Source organism: Triturus cristatus, chromosome 1_1 (assembly GCF_964204655.1).
Source record: "Triturus cristatus chromosome 1_1, aTriCri1.1, whole genome shotgun sequence".
Classification (NCBI taxonomy): domain Eukaryota; kingdom Metazoa; phylum Chordata; class Amphibia; order Caudata; family Salamandridae; genus Triturus; species Triturus cristatus.
In genome coordinates, this window is record NC_140579.1 from 909,449,272 (window position 1) to 909,470,235 (window position 20,964).

Genomic DNA, 20,964 nt, shown 5'->3' on the forward strand with positions numbered 1-20,964 from the left:
AGTAATTCTAAGCGTATTTACCAGTAACTTGTATTTCCTTCCATAGGAATCCATTGTGTGGTTTTCACCAGAATAGTTTCCAAATGTCCATTTTTTAGACTTAAAAATATTCCTCTAAAATCAGTTGAACTTCGAATTCCGATTCACTCACCTGATATCAAGAGAAAACCCAGTGCTGCATCTTTTAGCCCAGCACTGACCCTGAAAAGTAATTCTAAGCGTACTTAGCAGTAACTTGTATTTCCTTCCATAGGAATCCATTGTGTGGTTTTCAACAGAAAAGTTTCTAAGTGTCCATTTTTGAAATGTACAAATATTCCTCTAAAATCAGCCGAACTATGAATTCCGATTTACTCACCTGTTATCAGGAGAGAAGCCAGTGCTGCATCTTTTAGAGCAGCACTGACCCTCAAAAGAAATTCTAAGCGTATTTACCAGTAACTTGTATTTCCTTCCATAGGAATCCATTGTGTGGTTTTCACCAGAAAAATTTCCAAATGTCTATTTTTTAGACTTACAAATATTCCTCTAAAATCAGTTGAACTACGAATTCCGATTTACTCACCTGATATCAGGAGAAAACCCAGTGCTGCATCTTTTAGACCAGCACTGACCCTGAAAAGTAATTCTAAGTGTACTTACCAGTAACTTGTACTTCCTTCCATAGGAATCCATTGTGTGGTTTTCACCAGAAAAGTTTCTAAGTGTCCATTTTTGAAACGTACAAATATTCCTCTAAAATCAGCCGAAATACGAATTCCGATTTACTCACCTGTTATCAGGAGAGAACCCAGGGCTGCATCTTTTAGCCAAGCACTGACCCTGAAAAGTAATTCTAAGCGTCCTTACCAGTAACTTGTATTTCCTTCCATAGGAATCCATTGTGTGGTTTTCACTAGAAAAGTTTCTAAGTGTTCATTTTTGAAACGTACAAATATTCCTCTAAAATCAGCCGAACTACGAATTCTGATTTACTCACCTGTTATCATGAGAGAACCCAGTGCTGCATCTTTTAGAGCAGCACTGACCCTGAAATGTAATACTAAGTGTATTTACCAGTAACTTGTATTTCCTTCCATAGGAATCCATTGTGTGGTTTTCACCAGCATAGTTTCCAAATGTCCATTTTTTAGACTTAAAAATATTCCTCTAAAATCAGTTGAACTACGAATTCCGATTCACTCACCTGTTATCAGGAGAAGACCCAGTGCTGCAACTTTTAGACCAGCTCTGACCCTGAAAAGTAATTCTAAGCGTACTTACCAGTAACTAGTATTTACTTCCATAGGAATCCATTGTGTGGTTTTCACCAGAAAAGTTTTTAAGTGTCCATTTTTGAAACGTACAACTATTCCTCTAAAATCAGCCGAACTATGAATTTCGATTTACTCACCTGTTATCAGGAGAGAACCCAGTGCTGCATCTTTTAGAGCAGCACTGACCCTGAAAAGTAATTCTACGCGTATTTACCAGTAACTTGTATTTCCTTCCATATGAATTCATTGTGTGGTTTTCACCAGAAAAGTTTCCAAGTGTCCATTTTTGAAGCGTACAAATATTCCTCTAAAATCAGCCGAACTACGAATTCCGATTTACTCACCTGTTATCAGGAGAGAACCCAGTGCTACATCTTTTAGAGCAGCACTGACCCTGAAAAGTAATTCTAAGCGTATTTACCAGTAACTTGTATTTCCTTACATAGGAATCCATTGTGTGGTTTCACCAGAAAAGTTTCCAAGTGTCCATTTTTTAGACTTACAAATATACCTCTAAAATCAGTTGAACTACGAATTCCGATTTACTCACCTGTTATCAGGAGAGAAACCAGTGCTGCATCTTTTAGAGCAGCACTGACCCTGAAAAGTAATTCTAAGTGTATTTACCAGTAACTTGTATTTCCTTCCATAGGAATCCATTGTGTGGTTTTCACCAGAAAAGTTTCCAAGTGTCCATTTTTGAAGTGTACAAATATTCCTCTAAAATCATCCGAAATACGAATTCCTATTTACTCACCTGTTATCAGGAGAGAACCCAGGGCTGCATCTTTTAGCCCAGCACTGACCCTGAAAAGTAATTCTAAGCGTACTTACCAGTAACTTGTATTTACTTCCATAGGAATCCATTGTGTGGTTTTCACCAGAAAAGTTAACAAGTGTCCATTTTTGAAGCGTACAAATATTCCTCTAAAATCAGCCGAACTACGAATTCTGATTTACTCACCTGTTATCAGGAGAGAACCCAGGGCTGCATCTTTTAGCCAAGCACTGACCCTGAAAAGTAATTCTAAGCGTACTTACCAGTAACTTGTATTTCCTTCCATAGGAATCCATTGTGTGGTTTTCACCATAAAAGTTTCTAAGTGTCCATTTTTGAAATGTACAAATATTCCTCTAAAATCAGCCGAAATACGAATTCTGATTTACTCACCTGTTATCAGGAGAGAACCCAGTGCTGCATCTTTTAGAGCAGCACTGACCCTGAAAAGTAATTCTAAGCGTATTTACCAGTAACTTGTATTTCCTTCCATAGGAATCCATTGTGTGGTTTTCACCAGAATAGTTTCCAAATGTCCATTTTTTAGACTTAAAAATATTCCTCTAAAATCAGTTGAACTTCGAATTCCGATTCACTCACCTGATATCAGGAGAAAACCCAGTGCTGCATCTTTTAGCCCAGCACTGACCCTGAAAAGTAATTCTAAGCGTCCTTACCAGTAACTTGTATTTCCTTCCATAGGAATCCATTGTGTGGTTTTCACTAGAAAAGTTTCTAAGTGTTCATTTTTGAAACGTACAAATATTCCTCTAAAATCAGCTGAACTACGAATTCTGATTTACTCACCTGTTATCAGGAGAGAACCCAGTGCTGCATCTTTTAGAGCAGCACTGACCCTGAAAAGTAATTCTAAGCGTATTTACCAGTAACTTGTATTTCCTTCCATAGGAATCCATTGTGTGGTTTTCACCAGAAAAGTTAACAAGTGTCCATTTTTGAAGCGTACAAATATTCCTCTAAAATCAGCCGAACTACGAATTCTGATTTACTCACCTGTTATCAGGAGAGAACCCAGGGCTGCATCTTTTAGCCAAGCACTGACCCTGAAAAGTAATTCTAAGCGTACTTACCAGTAACTTGTATTTGCTTCCATAGGAATCCATTGTGTGGTTTTCACCAGAAAAGTTTCTAAGTGTCCATTTTTGAAATGTACAAATATTCCTCTAAAATCAGCCGAACTACGAATTCTGATTTACTCACCTGTTATCAGGAGAGAACCCAGTGCTGCATCTTTTAGAGCAGCACTGACCCTGAAAAGTAATTCTAAGCGTATTTACCAGTAACTTGTATTTCCTTCCATAGGAATCCATTGTGTGGTTTTCACCAGAATAGTTTCCAAATGTCCATTTTTTAGACTTACAAATATTCCTCTAAAATCAGTTGAACTTCAAATTCCGATTCACTCACCTGATATCAGGAGAAAACCCAGTGCTGCATCTTTTAGACCAGCACTGACCATGAAAAGTAATTCTAAGCGTATTTACCAGTAACTTATATTTCCTTCCATAGGAATCCATTGTGTGGTTTTCACCAGAAAAGTTTCCAAGTGTCCATTTTTGAAACGTACAACTATTCCTCTAAAACCAGCCGAACTATGAATTTCGATTTACTCACCTGTTATCAGGAGAGAACCCAGTGCTGCATCTTTTAGAGCAGCACTGACCCTGAAAAGTAATTCTACGCGTATTTACCAGTAACTTGTATTTCCTTCCATATGAATTCATTGTGTGGTTTTCACCAGAAAAGTTTCCAAGTGTCCATTTTTGAAGCGTACAAATATTCCTCTAAAATCAGCCGAACTACGAATTCCGATTTACTCACCTGTTATCAGGTGAGAACCCAGTGCTGCATCTTTTAGAGCAGCACTGACCCTGAAAAGTAATTCTAATCGTATTTACCAGTAACTTGTATTTCCTTACATAGGAATCCATTGTGTGGTTTCACCAGAAAAGTTTCCAAGTGTCCATTTTTTAGACTTACAAATATACCTCTAAAATCAGTTGAACTACGAATTCCGATTTACTCACCTGTTATCAGGAGAGAAACCAGTGCTGCATCTTTTAGAGCAGCACTGACCCTGAAAAGTAATTCTAAGTGTATTTACCAGTAACTTGTATTTCCTTCCATAGGAATCCATTGTGTGGTTTTCACCAGAAAAGTTTCCAAGTGTCCATTTTTGAAGTGTACAAATATTCCTCTAAAATCATCCGAAATACAAATTCCTATTTACTCACCTGTTATCAGGAGAGAACCCAGGGCTGCATCTTTTAGCCCAGCACTGACCCTGAAAAGTAATTCTAAGCGTACTTACCAGTAACTTGTATTTACTTCCATAGGAATCCATTGTGTGGTTTTCACCAGAAAAGTTAACAAGTGTCCATTTTTGAAGCGTACAAATATTCCTCTAAAATCAGCCGAACTACGAATTCTGATTTACTCACCTGTTATCAGGAGAGAACCCAGGGCTGCATCTTTTAGCCAAGCACTGACCCTGAAAAGTAATTCTAAGCGTACTTACCAGTAACTTGTATTTCCTTCCATAGGAATCCATTGTGTGGTTTTCACCAGAAAAGTTTCTAAGTGTCCATTTTTGAAATGTACAAATATTCCTCTAAAATCAGCCGAAATACGAATTCTGATTTACTCACCTGTTATCAGGAGAGAACCCAGTGCTGCATCTTTTAGAGCAGCACTGACCCTGAAAAGTAATTCTAAGCGTATTTACCAGTAACTTGTATTTCCTTCCATAGGAATCCATTGTGTGGTTTTCACCAGAATAGTTTCCAAATGTCCATTTTTTAGACTTAAAAATATTCCTCTAAAATCAGTTGAACTTCGAATTCCGATTCACTCACCTGATATCAAGAGAAAACCCAGTGCTGCATCTTTTAGCCCAGCACTGACCCTGAAAAGTAATTCTAAGCGTACTTAGCAGTAACTTGTATTTCCTTCCATAGGAATCCATTGTGTGGTTTTCAACAGAAAAGTTTCTAAGTGTCCATTTTTGAAATGTACAAATATTCCTCTAAAATCAGCCGAACTACGAATTCCGATTTACTCACCTTTTATCAGGAGAGAAGCCAGTGCTGCATCTTTTAGAGCAGCACTGACCCTCAAAAGAAATTCTAAGCGTATTTACCAGTAACTTGTATTTCCTTCCATAGGAATCCATTGTGTGGTTTTCACCAGAAAAATTTCCAAATGTCTATTTTTTAGACTTACAAATATTCCTCTAAAATCAGTTGAACTACGAATTCCGATTTACTCACCTGATATCAGGAGAAAACCCAGTGCTGCATCTTTTAGACCAGCACTGACCCTGAAAAGTAATTCTAAGTGTACTTACCAGTAACTTGTACTTCCTTCCATAGGAATCCATTGTGTGGTTTTCACCAGAAAAGTTTCTAAGTGTCCATTTTTGAAACGTACAAATATTCCTCTAAAATCAGCCGAAATACGAATTCCGATTTACTCACCTGTTATCAGGAGAGAACCCAGGGCTGCATCTTTTAGCCAAGCACTGACCCTGAAAAGTAATTCTAAGCGTCCTTACCAGTAACTTGTATTTCCTTCCATAGGAATCCATTGTGTGGTTTTCACTAGAAAAGTTTCTAAGTGTTCATTTTTGAAACGTACAAATATTCCTCTAAAATCAGCCGAACTACGAATTCTGATTTACTCACCTGTTATCATGAGAGAACCCAGTGCTGCATCTTTTAGAGCAGCACTGACCCTGAAATGTAATACTAAGCGTATTTACCAGTAACTTGTATTTCCTTCCATAGGAATCCATTGTGTGGTTTTCACCAGCATAGTTTCCAAATGTCCATTTTTTAGACTTAAAAATATTCCTCTAAAATCAGTTGAACTACGAATTCCGATTCACTCACCTGTTATCAGGAGAAGACCCAGTGCTGCAACTTTTAGACCAGCTCTGACCCTGAAAAGTAATTCTAAGCGTACTTACCAGTAACTAGTATTTACTTCCATAGGAATCCATTGTGTGGTTTTCACCAGAAAAGTTTTTAAGTGTCCATTTTTGAAACGTACAACTATTCCTCTAAAATCAGCCGAACTATGAATTTCGATTTACTCACCTGTTATCAGGAGAGAACCCAGTGCTGCATCTTTTAGAGCAGCACTGACCCTGAAAAGTAATTCTACGCGTATTTACCAGTAACTTGTATTTCCTTCCATATGAATTCATTGTGTGGTTTTCACCAGAAAAGTTTCCAAGTGTCCATTTTTGAAGCGTACAAATATTCCTCTAAAATCAGCCGAACTACGAATTCCGATTTACTCACCTGTTATCAGGAGAGAACCCAGTGCTGCATCTTTTAGAGCAGCACTGACCCTGAAAAGTAATTCTAAGCGTATTTACCAGTAACTTGTATTTCCTTACATAGGAATCCATTGTGTGGTTTCACCAGAAAAGTTTCCAAGTGTCCATTTTTTAGACTTACAAATATACCTCTAAAATCAGTTGAACTACGAATTCCGATTTACTCACCTGTTATCAGGAGAGAAACCAGTGCTGCATCTTTTAGAGCAGCACTGACCCTGAAAAGTAATTCTAAGTGTATTTACCAGTAACTTGTATTTCCTTCCATAGGAATCCATTGTGTGGTTTTCACCAGAAAAGTTTCCAAGTGTCCATTTTTGAAGTGTACAAATATTCCTCTAAAATCATCCGAAATACAAATTCCTATTTACTCACCTGTTATCAGGAGAGAACCCAGGGCTGCATCTTTTAGCCCAGCACTGACCCTGAAAAGTAATTCTAAGCGTACTTACCAGTAACTTGTATTTACTTCCATAGGAATCCATTGTGTGGTTTTCACCAGAAAAGTTAACAAGTGTCCATTTTTGAAGCGTACAAATATTCCTCTAAAATCAGCCGAACTACGAATTCTGATTTACTCACCTGTTATCAGGAGAGAACCCAGGGCTGCATCTTTTAGCCAAGCACTGACCCTGAAAAGTAATTCTAAGCGTACTTACCAGTAACTTGTATTTCCTTCCATAGGAATCCATTGTGTGGTTTTCACCATAAAAGTTTCTAAGTGTCCATTTTTGAAATGTACAAATATTCCTCTAAAATCAGCCGAAATACGAATTCTGATTTACTCACCTGTTATCAGGAGAGAACCCAGTGCTGCATCTTTTAGAGCAGCACTGACCCTGAAAAGTAATTCTAAGCGTATTTACCAGTAACTTGTATTTCCTTCCATAGGAATCCATTGTGTGGTTTTCACCAGAATAGTTTCCAAATGTCCATTTTTTAGACTTAAAAATATTCCTCTAAAATCAGTTGAACTTCGAATTCCGATTCACTCACCTGATATCAGGAGAAAACCCAGTGCTGCATCTTTTAGCCCAGCACTGACCCTGAAAAGTAATTCTAAGCGTACTTAGCAGTAACTTGTATTTCCTTCCATAGGAATCCATTGTGTGGTTTTCAACAGAAAAGTTTCTAAGTGTCCATTTTTGAAATGTACAAATATTCCTCTAAAATCAGCCGAACTACGAATTCCGATTTACTTACCTGTTATCAGGAGAGAAGCCAGTGCTGCATCTTTTAGAGCAGCACTGACCCTGAAAAGTAATTCTAAGCGTATTTACCAGTAACTTGTATTTCCTTCCATAGGAATCCATTGTGTGGTTTTCACCAGAATAGTTTCCAAATGTCCATTTTTTAGACTTAAAAATATTCCTCTAAAATCAGTTGAACTTCGAATTCCGATTCACTCACCTGATATCAGGAGAAAACCCAGTGCTGCATCTTTTAGCCCAGCACTGACCCTGAAAAGTAATTCTAAGCGTACTTAGCAGTAACTTGTATTTCCTTCCATAGGAATCCATTGTGTGGTTTTCAACAGAAAAGTTTCTAAGTGTCCATTTTTGAAATGTACAAATATTCCTCTAAAATCAGCCGAACTACGAATTCCGATTTACTCACCTGTTATCAGGAGAGAAGCCAGTGCTGCATCTTTTAGAGCAGCACTGACCCTCAAAAGAAATTCTAAGCGTATTTACCAGTAACTTGTATTTCCTTCCATAGGAATCCATTGTGTGGTTTTCACCAGAAAAGTTTCCAAATGTCTATTTTTTAGACTTACAAATATTCCTCTAAAATCAGTTGAACTACGAATTCCGATTTACTCACCTGATATCAGGAGAAAACCCAGTGCTGCATCTTTTAGCCCAGCACTGACCCTGAAAAGTAATTCTAAGCGTCCTTACCAGTAACTTGTATTTCCTTCCATAGGAATCCATTGTGTGGTTTTCACTAGAAAAGTTTCTAAGTGTTCATTTTTGAAACGTACAAATATTCCTCTAAAATCAGCCGAACTACGAATTCTGATTTACTAACCTGTTATCAGGAGAGAACCCAGTGCTGCATCTTTTAGAGCAGCACTGACCCTGAAAAGTAATTTTAAGCGTATTTACCAGTAACTTGTATTTCCTTCCATAGGAATCCATTGTGTGGTTTTCACGTGAAAAGTTAACAAGTGTCCATTTTTGAAGCGTACAAATATTCCTCTAAAATCAGCCGAACTACGAATTCTGATTTACTCACCTGTTATCAGGAGAGAACCCAGGGCTGCATCTTTTAGCCAAGCACTGACCCTGAAAAGTAATTCTAAGCGTACTTACCAGTAACTTGTATTTGCTTCCATAGGAATCCATTGTGTGGTTTTCACCAGAAAAGTTTCTAAGTGTCCATTTTTGAAATGTACAAATATTCCTCTAAAATCAGCCGAACTACGAATTCTGATTTACTCACCTGTTATCAGGAGAGAACCCAGTGCTGCATCTTTTAGAGCAGCACTGACCCTGAAAAGTAATTCTAAGCGTATTTACCAGTAACTTGTATTTCCTTCCATAGGAATCCATTGTGTGGTTTTCACCAGAATAGTTTCCAAATGTCCATTTTTTAGACTTACAAATATTCCTCTAAAATCAGTTGAACTTCGAATTCCGATTCACTCACCTGATATCAGGAGAAAACCCAGTGCTGCATCTTTTAGACCAGCACTGACCATGAAAAGTAATTCTAAGCGTATTTACCAGTAACTTATATTTCCTTCCATAGGAATCCATTGTGTGGTTTTCACCAGAAAAGTTTCCAAGTGTCCATTTTTGAAGCATACAAATATTCCTCTAAAATCAGCCGAACTACGAATTCTGATTTACTCACCTGTTATCAGGAGAAAACCCAGTGCTGCATCTTTTAGACCAGCACTGACTATGAAAAGTAATTCTAAGCGTACTTACCAGTAACTTGTATTTCCTTCCATAGGAATCCATAGTGTAGTTTTCACCAGAAAAGTTTCCAAGTGTCCATTTTTGAAGCGTAAAAATATTCCTCTAAAATCAGCCGAAATACGAATTCCGATTTACTCACCTGTTATCAGGAGAGAACCCAGGGCTGCATCTTTTAGCCGAGCACTGACCCTGAAAAGTAATTCTAAGCGTACTTACCAGTATCTTGTATTTCCTTCCATAGGAATCCATTGTGTGGTTTTCACCAGAAAAGTTTCTAAGTGTCCATTTTTGAAATGTACAAATATTCCTCTAAAATCAGCCGAAATACGAATTCTGATTTACTCACCTGTTATCAGGAGAGAACCCAGTGCTGCATCTTTTAGAGCAGCACTGACCCTGAAAAGTAATACTAAGCGTATTTACCAGTAACTTGTATTTCCTTCCATAGGAATCCATTGTGTGGTTTTCACCAGCATAGTTTCCAAATGTCCATTTTTTAGACTTAAAAATATTCCTCTAAAATCAGTTGAACTTCGAATTCCGATTCACTCACCTGATATCAGGAGAAAACCCAGTGCTGCATCTTTTAGCCCAGCACTGACCCTGAAAAGTAATTCTAAGCGTACTTACCAGTAACTTGTATTTCCTTCCATAGGAATCCATTGTGTGGTTTTCAACAGAAAAGTTTCTAAGTGTCCATTTTTGAAATGTACAAATATTCCTCTAAAATCAGCCGAACTACGAATTCCGATTTACTCACCTGTTATCAGGAGAGAAGCCAGTGCTGCATCTTTTAGAGCAGCACTGACCCTCAAAAGAAATTCTAAGCGTATTTACCAGTAACTTGTATTTCCTTCCATAGGAATCCATTGTGTGGTTTTCACCAGAAAAGTTTCCAAATGTCTATTTTTTCGACTTACAAATATTCCTCTAAAATCAGTTGAACTACGAATTCCGATTTACTCACCTGATATCAGGAGAAAACCCAGTGCTGCATCTTTTAGACCAGCACTGACCCTGAAAAGTAATTCTAAGTGTACTTACCAGTAACTTGTACTTCCTTCCATAGGAATCCATTGTGTGGTTTTCACCAGAAAAGTTTCTAAGTGGCAGCTTATAAAATTTGGAGGGCATTAGGGAAGAAAATAGGTATTGGTAGGATACATTACTATACACAGTTATATAAGAACCCCAATTTTCCGGAAACTTTTTCCGATAGAGTTATGGCAGATTGGGGGCGACTGGGAATCCAAAAGGTTGGAGACATTATGGGGGTAAGGGGAATCTTTTCTTTTGCGGAAATCCAGGCTTCATATGGGGTGGATAAAATACACTTCTTTAAATATCTACAGATCCGTAGTTTTTTAAAGGAGAAGACAGGTGGGGTGATTGGGTTCTCCCCAATAAAAATTATGGATACACTAAAAAAGGGTCAAGAATGTACTATTAAGAAAATATATTCTGATCTGGCTTTATTAAAGGCTGATGACATTGAAAAACATGGTAAAAAATGGGGAGATAAACTTGGTATAAAACAGGAGGTTTTTGAAAGGTCACTAGAACTGGGACAAACTGTTCTTTGTTTAGCAGGATTACAGGCTCAACACTATAAAACTATTTTTTCATTATATTATACTCCTGCAAAAATCGCCCAATGGGGCGGGCAAGAGGGAATTACGTGCCCTAGATGCGAGTGTAATGAGGCAGATTTGATCCATATGATGTCAACCTGTCCTAATCTGATGAACTTAAAAGGAGAAATTGAGAATTTTTTTATCCATTCTCTAAAAATTAAGCTGCATCTTAACTCAGCAATAATCCTGTTGGGAATTGGGGAAGAAGATGCAGCATTAAGGACCTCAGAATATTTTATATTTCTATCTATGGCGGTCTTACGAATCTGTATCTGCACGGCGTGGTTAGATCCTAACCCACCAACCTTTCAGCAATGGATTTCCAGGCTTCTTTCAATCTTCAACCTCGAAAGAGGAATTTATGATCGGAAAGGGAAGAAGGGGAGGATATTAGGGGAACGTATTTGGGGTCCTGTACAGAATTGGAAGAAAGAGCTACAAGGTAGTACTGTACGAGCTAATTAATTTTGTGATTTATAGTCTAAAGAAAAAGGAACGCACTTAGCTTTACTCTTTTTTGCAATGTACCTCTAAATCTATGTTGTATTATGTTTTAGTCTTTTATTATTTAGTCTTTTTCTTTTTCCCCCCATTTTGGTTTCTTTTTCTTCTCATGTACCCAGTGTAAAATGAAATATATGATTAATTGCTGTGCTTTTTATGAAAAATAAAAAATATAATTAAAAAAAAAAAAAAAAAAAAGAAAAGTTTCTAAGTGTCCATTTTTGAAACGTACAAATATTCCTCTAAAATCAGCCGAAATACGAATTCCGATTTACTCACCTGTTATCAGGAGAGAACCCAGGGCTGCATCTTTTAGCCCAGCACTGACCCTGAAAAGTAATTCTAAGCGTCCTTACCAGTAACTTGTATTTCCTTCCATAGGAATCCATTGTGTGGTTTTCACTAGAAAAGTTTCTAAGTGTTCATTTTTGAAACGTACAAATATTCCTCTAAAATCAGCTGAACTACGAATTCTGATTTACTCACCTGTTATCAGGAGAGAACCCAGTGCTGCATCTTTTAGAGCAGCACTGACCCTGAAAAGTAATTCTAAGCGTATTTACCAGTAACTTGTATTTCCTTCCATAGGAATCCATTGTGTGGTTTTCACCAGAAAAGTTAACAAGTGTCCATTTTTGAAGCGTACAAATATTCCTCTAAAATCAGCCGAACTACGAATTCTGATTTAATCACCTGTTATCAGGAGAGAACCCAGGGCTGCATCTTTTAGCCAAACACTGACCCTGAAAAGTAATTCTAAGCGTACTTACCAGTAACTTGTATTTGCTTCCATAGGAATCCATTGTGTGGTTTTCACCAGAAAAGTTTCTAAGTGTCCATTTTTGAAATGTACAAATATTCCTCTAAAATCAGCCGAACTACGAATTCTGATTTACTCACCTGTTATCAGGAGAGAACCCAGTGCTGCATCTTTTAGAGCAGCACTGACCCTGAAAAGTAATTCTAAGCGTATTTACCAGTAACTTGTATTTCCTTCCATAGGAATCCATTGTGTGGTTTTCACCAGAATAGTTTCCAAATGTCCATTTTTTAGACTTACAAATATTCCTCTAAAATCAGTTGAACTTCGAATTCCGATTCACTCACCTGATATCAGGAGAAAACCCAGTGCTGCATCTTTTAGACCAGCACTGACCATGAAAAGTAATTCTAAGCGTATTTACCAGTAACTTATATTTCCTTCCATAGGAATCCATTGTGTGGTTTTCACCAGAAAAGTTTCCAAGTGTCCATTTTTGAAACGTACAACTATTCCTCTAAAACCAGCCGAACTATGAATTTCGATTTACTCACCTGTTATCAGGAGAGAACCCAGTGCTGCATCTTTTAGAGCAGCACTGACCCTGAAAAGTAATTCTACGCGTATTTACCAGTAACTTGTATTTCCTTCCATATGAATTCATTGTGTGGTTTTCACCAGAAAAGTTTCCAAGTGTCCATTTTTGAAGCGTACAAATATTCCTCTAAAATCAGCCGAACTACGAATTCCGATTTACTCACCTGTTATCAGGTGAGAACCCAGTGCTGCATCTTTTAGAGCAGCACTGACCCTGAAAAGTAATTCTAATCGTATTTACCAGTAACTTGTATTTCCTTACATAGGAATCCATTGTGTGGTTTCACCAGAAAAGTTTCCAAGTGTCCATTTTTTAGACTTACAAATATACCTCTAAAATCAGTTGAACTACGAATTCCGATTTACTCACCTGTTATCAGGAGAGAAACCAGTGCTGCATCTTTTAGAGCAGCACTGACCCTGAAAAGTAATTCTAAGTGTATTTACCAGTAACTTGTATTTCCTTCCATAGGAATCCATTGTGTGGTTTTCACCAGAAAAGTTTCCAAGTGTCCATTTTTGAAGTGTACAAATATTCCTCTAAAATCATCCGAAATACAAATTCCTATTTACTCACCTGTTATCAGGAGAGAACCCAGGGCTGCATCTTTTAGCCCAGCACTGACCCTGAAAAGTAATTCTAAGCGTACTTACCAGTAACTTGTATTTACTTCCATAGGAATCCATTGTGTGGTTTTCACCAGAAAAGTTAACAAGTGTCCATTTTTGAAGCGTACAAATATTCCTCTAAAATCAGCCGAACTACGAATTCTGATTTACTCACCTGTTATCAGGAGAGAACCCAGGGCTGCATCTTTTAGCCAAGCACTGACCCTGAAAAGTAATTCTAAGCGTACTTACCAGTAACTTGTATTTCCTTCCATAGGAATCCATTGTGTGGTTTTCACCAGAAAAGTTTCTAAGTGTCCATTTTTGAAATGTACAAATATTCCTCTAAAATCAGCCGAAATACGAATTCTGATTTACTCACCTGTTATCAGGAGAGAACCCAGTGCTGCATCTTTTAGAGCAGCACTGACCCTGAAAAGTAATTCTAAGCGTATTTACCAGTAACTTGTATTTCCTTCCATAGGAATCCATTGTGTGGTTTTCACCAGAATAGTTTCCAAATGTCCATTTTTTAGACTTAAAAATATTCCTCTAAAATCAGTTGAACTTCGAATTCCGATTCACTCACCTGATATCAAGAGAAAACCCAGTGCTGCATCTTTTAGCCCAGCACTGACCCTGAAAAGTAATTCTAAGCGTACTTAGCAGTAACTTGTATTTCCTTCCATAGGAATCCATTGTGTGGTTTTCAACAGAAAAGTTTCTAAGTGTCCATTTTTGAAATGTACAAATATTCCTCTAAAATCAGCCGAACTACGAATTCCGATTTACTCACCTTTTATCAGGAGAGAAGCCAGTGCTGCATCTTTTAGAGCAGCACTGACCCTCAAAAGAAATTCTAAGCGTATTTACCAGTAACTTGTATTTCCTTCCATAGGAATCCATTGTGTGGTTTTCACCAGAAAAATTTCCAAATGTCTATTTTTTAGACTTACAAATATTCCTCTAAAATCAGTTGAACTACGAATTCCGATTTACTCACCTGATATCAGGAGAAAACCCAGTGCTGCATCTTTTAGACCAGCACTGACCCTGAAAAGTAATTCTAAGTGTACTTACCAGTAACTTGTACTTCCTTCCATAGGAATCCATTGTGTGGTTTTCACCAGAAAAGTTTCTAAGTGTCCATTTTTGAAACGTACAAATATTCCTCTAAAATCAGCCGAAATACGAATTCCGATTTACTCACCTGTTATCAGGAGAGAACCCAGGGCTGCATCTTTTAGCCAAGCACTGACCCTGAAAAGTAATTCTAAGCGTCCTTACCAGTAACTTGTATTTCCTTCCATAGGAATCCATTGTGTGGTTTTCACTAGAAAAGTTTCTAAGTGTTCATTTTTGAAACGTACAAATATTCCTCTAAAATCAGCCGAACTACGAATTCTGATTTACTCACCTGTTATCATGAGAGAACCCAGTGCTGCATCTTTTAGAGCAGCACTGACCCTGAAATGTAATACTAAGCGTATTTACCAGTAACTTGTATTTCCTTCCATAGGAATCCATTGTGTGGTTTTCACCAGCATAGTTTCCAAATGTCCATTTTTTAGACTTAAAAATATTCCTCTAAAATCAGTTGAACTACGAATTCCGATTCACTCACCTGTTATCAGGAGAAGACCCAGTGCTGCAACTTTTAGACCAGCTCTGACCCTGAAAAGTAATTCTAAGCGTACTTACCAGTAACTAGTATTTACTTCCATAGGAATCCATTGTGTGGTTTTCACCAGAAAAGTTTTTAAGTGTCCATTTTTGAAACGTACAACTATTCCTCTAAAATCAGCCGAACTATGAATTTCGATTTACTCACCTGTTATCAGGAGAGAACCCAGTGCTGCATCTTTTAGAGCAGCACTGACCCTGAAAAGTAATTCTACGCGTATTTACCAGTAACTTGTATTTCCTTCCATATGAATTCATTGTGTGGTTTTCACCAGAAAAGTTTCCAAGTGTCCATTTTTGAAGCGTACAAATATTCCTCTAAAATCAGCCGAACTACGAATTCCGATTTACTCACCTGTTATCAGGAGAGAACCCAGTGCTGCATCTTTTAGAGCAGCACTGACCCTGAAAAGTAATTCTAAGCGTATTTACCAGTAACTTGTATTTCCTTACATAGGAATCCATTGTGTGGTTTCACCAGAAAAGTTTCCAAGTGTCCATTTTTTAGACTTACAAATATACCTCTAAAATCAGTTGAACTACGAATTCCGATTTACTCACCTGTTATCAGGAGAGAAACCAGTGCTGCATCTTTTAGAGCAGCACTGACCCTGAAAAGTAATTCTAAGTGTATTTACCAGTAACTTGTATTTCCTTCCATAGGAATCCATTGTGTGGTTTTCACCAGAAAAGTTTCCAAGTGTCCATTTTTGAAGTGTACAAATATTCCTCTAAAATCATCCGAAATACAAATTCCTATTTACTCACCTGTTATCAGGAGAGAACCCAGGGCTGCATCTTTTAGCCCAGCACTGACCCTGAAAAGTAATTCTAAGCGTACTTACCAGTAACTTGTATTTACTTCCATAGGAATCCATTGTGTGGTTTTCACCAGAAAAGTTAACAAGTGTCCATTTTTGAAGCGTACAAATATTCCTCTAAAATCAGCCGAACTACGAATTCTGATTTACTCACCTGTTATCAGGAGAGAACCCAGGGCTGCATCTTTTAGCCAAGCACTGACCCTGAAAAGTAATTCTAAGCGTACTTACCAGTAACTTGTATTTCCTTCCATAGGAATCCATTGTGTGGTTTTCACCATAAAAGTTTCTAAGTGTCCATTTTTGAAATGTACAAATATTCCTCTAAAATCAGCCGAAATACGAATTCTGATTTACTCACCTGTTATCAGGAGAGAACCCAGTGCTGCATCTTTTAGAGCAGCACTGACCCTGAAAAGTAATTCTAAGCGTATTTACCAGTAACTTGTATTTCCTTCCATAGGAATCCATTGTGTGGTTTTCACCAGAATAGTTTCCAAATGTCCATTTTTTAGACTTAAAAATATTCCTCTAAAATCAGTTGAACTTCGAATTCCGATTCACTCACCTGATATCAGGAGAAAACCCAGTGCTGCATCTTTTAGCCCAGCACTGACCCTGAAAAGTAATTCTAAGCGTACTTAGCAGTAACTTGTATTTCCTTCCATAGGAATCCATTGTGTGGTTTTCAACAGAAAAGTTTCTAAGTGTCCATTTTTGAAATGTACAAATATTCCTCTAAAATCAGCCGAACTACGAATTCCGATTTACTCACCTGTTATCAGGAGAGAAGCCAGTGCTGCATCTTTTAGAGCAGCACTGACCCTGAAAAGTAATTCTAAGCGTATTTACCAGTAACTTGTATTTCCTTCCATAGGAATCCATTGTGTGGTTTTCACCAGAATAGTTTCCAAATGTCCATTTTTTAGACTTAAAAATATTCCTCTAAAATCAGTTGAACTTCGAATTCCGATTCACTCACCTGATATCAGGAGAAAACCCAGTGCTGCATCTTTTAGCCCAGCACTGACCCTGAAAAGTAATTCTAAGCGTACTTAGCAGTAACTTGTATTTCCTTCCATAGGAATCCATTGTGTGGTTTTCAACAGAAAAGTTTCTAAGTGTCCATTTTTGAAATGTACAAATATTCCTCTAAAATCAGCCGAACTACGAATTCCGATTTACTCACCTGTTATCAGGAGAGAAGCCAGTGCTGCATCTTTTAGAGCAGCACTGACCCTCAAAAGAAATTCTAAGCGTATTTACCAGTAACTTGTATTTCCTTCCATAGGAATCCATTGTGTGGTTTTCACCAGAAAAGTTTCCAAATGTCTATTTTTTAGACTTACAAATATTCCTCTAAAATCAGTTGAACTACGAATTCCGATTTACTCACCTGATATCAGGAGAAAACCCAGTGCTGCATCTTTTAGCCCAGCACTGACCCTGAAAAGTAATTCTAAGCGTCCTTACCAGTAACTTGTATTTCCTTCCATAGGAATCCATTGTGTGGTTTTCACTAGAAAAGTTTCTAAGTGTTCATTTTTGAAACGTACAAATATTCCTCTAAAATCAGCTGAACTACGAATTCTGATTTACTAACCTGTTATCAGGAGAGAACCCAGTGCTGCATCTTTTAGAGCAGCACTGACCCTGAAAAGTAATTTTAAGCGTATTTACCAGTAACTTGTATTTCCTTCCATAGGAATCCATTGTGTGGTTTTCACGTGAAAAGTTAACAAGTGTCCATTTTTGAAGCGTACAAATATTCCTCTAAAATCAGCCGAACTACGAATTCTGATTTACTCACCTGTTATCAGGAGAGAACCCAGGGCTGCATCTTTTAGCCAAGCACTGACCCTGAAAAGTAATTCTAAGCGTACTTACCAGTAACTTGTATTTGCTTCCATAGGAATCCATTGTGTGGTTTTCACCAGAAAAGTTTCTAAGTGTCCATTTTTGAAATGTACAAATATTCCTCTAAAATCAGCCGAACTACGAATTCTGATTTACTCACCTGTTATCAGGAGAGAACCCAGTGCTGCATCTTTTAGAGCAGCACTGACCCTGAAAAGTAATTCTAAGCGTATTTACCAGTAACTTGTATTTCCTTCCATAGGAATCCATTGTGTGGTTTTCACCAGAATAGTTTCCAAATGTCCATTTTTTAGACTTACAAATATTCCTCTAAAATCAGTTGAACTTCGAATTCCGATTCACTCACCTGATATCAGGAGAAAACCCAGTGCTGCATCTTTTAGACCAGCACTGACCATGAAAAGTAATTCTAAGCGTATTTACCAGTAACTTATATTTCCTTCCATAGGAATCCATTGTGTGGTTTTCACCAGAAAAGTTTCCAAGTGTCCATTTTTGAAGCATACAAATATTCCTCTAAAATCAGCCGAACTACGAATTCTGATTTACTCACCTGTTATCAGGAGAAAACCCAGTGCTGCATCTTTTAGACCAGCACTGACTATGAAAAGTAATTCTAAGCGTACTTACCAGTAACTTGTATTTCCTTCCATAGGAATCCATAGTGTAGTTTTCACCAGAAAAGTTTCCAAGTGTCCATTTTTGAAGCGTAAAAATATTCCTCTAAAATCAGCCGAAATACGAATTCCGATTTACTCACCTGTTATCAGGAGAGAACCCAGGGCTGCATCTTTTAGCCGAGCACTGACCCTGAAAAGTAATTCTAAGCGTACTTACCAGTATCTTGTATTTCCTTCCATAGGAATCCATTGTGTGGTTTTCACCAGAAAAGTTTCTAAGTGTCCATTTTTGAAATGTACAAATATTCCTCTAAAATCAGCCGAAATACGAATTCTGATTTACTCACCTGTTATCAGGAGAGAACCCAGTGCTGCATCTTTTAGAGCAGCACTGACCCTGAAAAGTAATACTAAGCGTATTTACCAGTAACTTGTATTTCCTTCCATAGGAATCCATTGTGTGGTTTTCACCAGCATAGTTTCCAAATGTCCATTTTTTAGACTTAAAAATATTCCTCTAAAATCAGTTGAACTTCGAATTCCGATTCACTCACCTGATATCAGGAGAAAACCCAGTGCTGCATCTTTTAGCCCAGCACTGACCCTGAAAAGTAATTCTAAGCGTACTTACCAGTAACTTGTATTTCCTTCCATAGGAATCCATTGTGTGGTTTTCAACAGAAAAGTTTCTAAGTGTCCATTTTTGAAATGTACAAATATTCCTCTAAAATCAGCCGAACTACGAATTCCGATTTACTCACCTGTTATCAGGAGAGAAGCCAGTGCTGCATCTTTTAGAGCAGCACTGACCCTCAAAAGAAATTCTAAGCGTATTTACCAGTAACTTGTATTTCCTTCCATAGGAATCCATTGTGTGGTTTTCACCAGAAAAGTTTCCAAATGTCTATTTTTTAGACTTACAAATATTCCTCTAAAATCAGTTGAACTACGAATTCCGATTTACTCACCTGATATCAGGAGAAAACCCAGTGCTGCATCTTTTAGACCAGCACTGACCCTGAAAAGTAATTCTAAGTGTACTTACCAGTAACTTGTACTTCCTTCCATAGGAATCCATTGTGTGGTTTTCACCAGAAAAGTTTCTAAGTGGCAGCTTATAAAATTTGGAGGGCATTAGGGAAGAAAATAGGTATTGGTAGGATACATTACTATACACAGTTATATAAGAACCCCAATTTTCCGGAAACTTTTTCCGATAGAGTTATGGCAGATTGGGGGCGACTGGGAATCCAAAAGGTTGGAGACATTATGGGGGTAAGGGGAATCTTTTCTTTTGCGGAAATCCAGGCTTCATATGGGGTGGATAAAATACACTTCTTTAAATATCTACAGATCCGTAGTTTTTTAAAGGAGAAGACAGGTGGGGTGATTGGGTTCTCCCCAATAAAAATTATGGATACACTAAAAAAGGGTCAAGAATGTACTATTAAGAAAATATATTCTGATCTGGCTTTATTAAAGGCTGATGACATTGAAAAACATGGTAAAAAATGGGGAGATAAACTTGGTATAAAACAGGAGGTTTTTGAAAGGTCACTAGAACTGGGACAAACTGTTCTTTGTTTAGCAGGATTACAGGCTCAACACTATAAAACTATTTTTTCATTATATTATACTCCTGCAAAAATCGCCCAATGGGGCGGGCAAGAGGGAATTACGTGCCCTAGATGCGAGTGTAATGAGGCAGATTTGATCCATATGATGTCAACCTGTCCTAATCTGATGAACTTAAAAGGAGAAATTGAGAATTTTTTTATCCATTCTCTAAAAATTAAGCTGCATCTTAACTCAGCAATAATCCTGTTGGGAATTGGGGAAGAAGATGCAGCATTAAGGACCTCAGAATATTTTATATTTCTATCTATGGCGGTCTTACGAATCTGTATCTGCACGGCGTGGTTAGATCCTAACCCACCAACCTTTCAGCAATGGATTTCCAGGCTTCTTTCAATCTTCAACCTCGAAAGAGGAATTTATGATCGGAAAGGGAAGAAGGGGAGGATATTAGGGGAACGTATTTGGGGTCCTGTACAGGATTGGAAGAAAGAGCTACAAGGTAGTACTGTACGAGCTAATTAATTTTGTGATTTATAGTCTAAAGAAAAAGGAACGCACTTAGCTTTACTCTTTTTTGCAATGTACCTCTAAATCTATGTTGTATTATGTTTTAGTCTTTTATTATTTAGTCTTTTTCTTTTTCCCCCCATTTTGGTTTCTTTTTCTTCTCATGTACCCAGTGTAAAATGAAATATATGATTAATTGCTGTGCTTTTTATGAAAAATAAAAAATATAATTAAAAAAAAAAAAAAAAAAAAAGAAAAGTTTCTAAGTGTCCATTTTTGAAACGTACAAATATTCCTCTAAAATCAGCCGAAATACGAATTCCGATTTACTCACCTGTTATCAGGAGAGAACCCAGGGCTGCATCTTTTAGCCCAGCACTGACCCTGAAAAGTAATTCTAAGCGTCCTTACCAGTAACTTGTATTTCCTTCCATAGGAATCCATTGTGT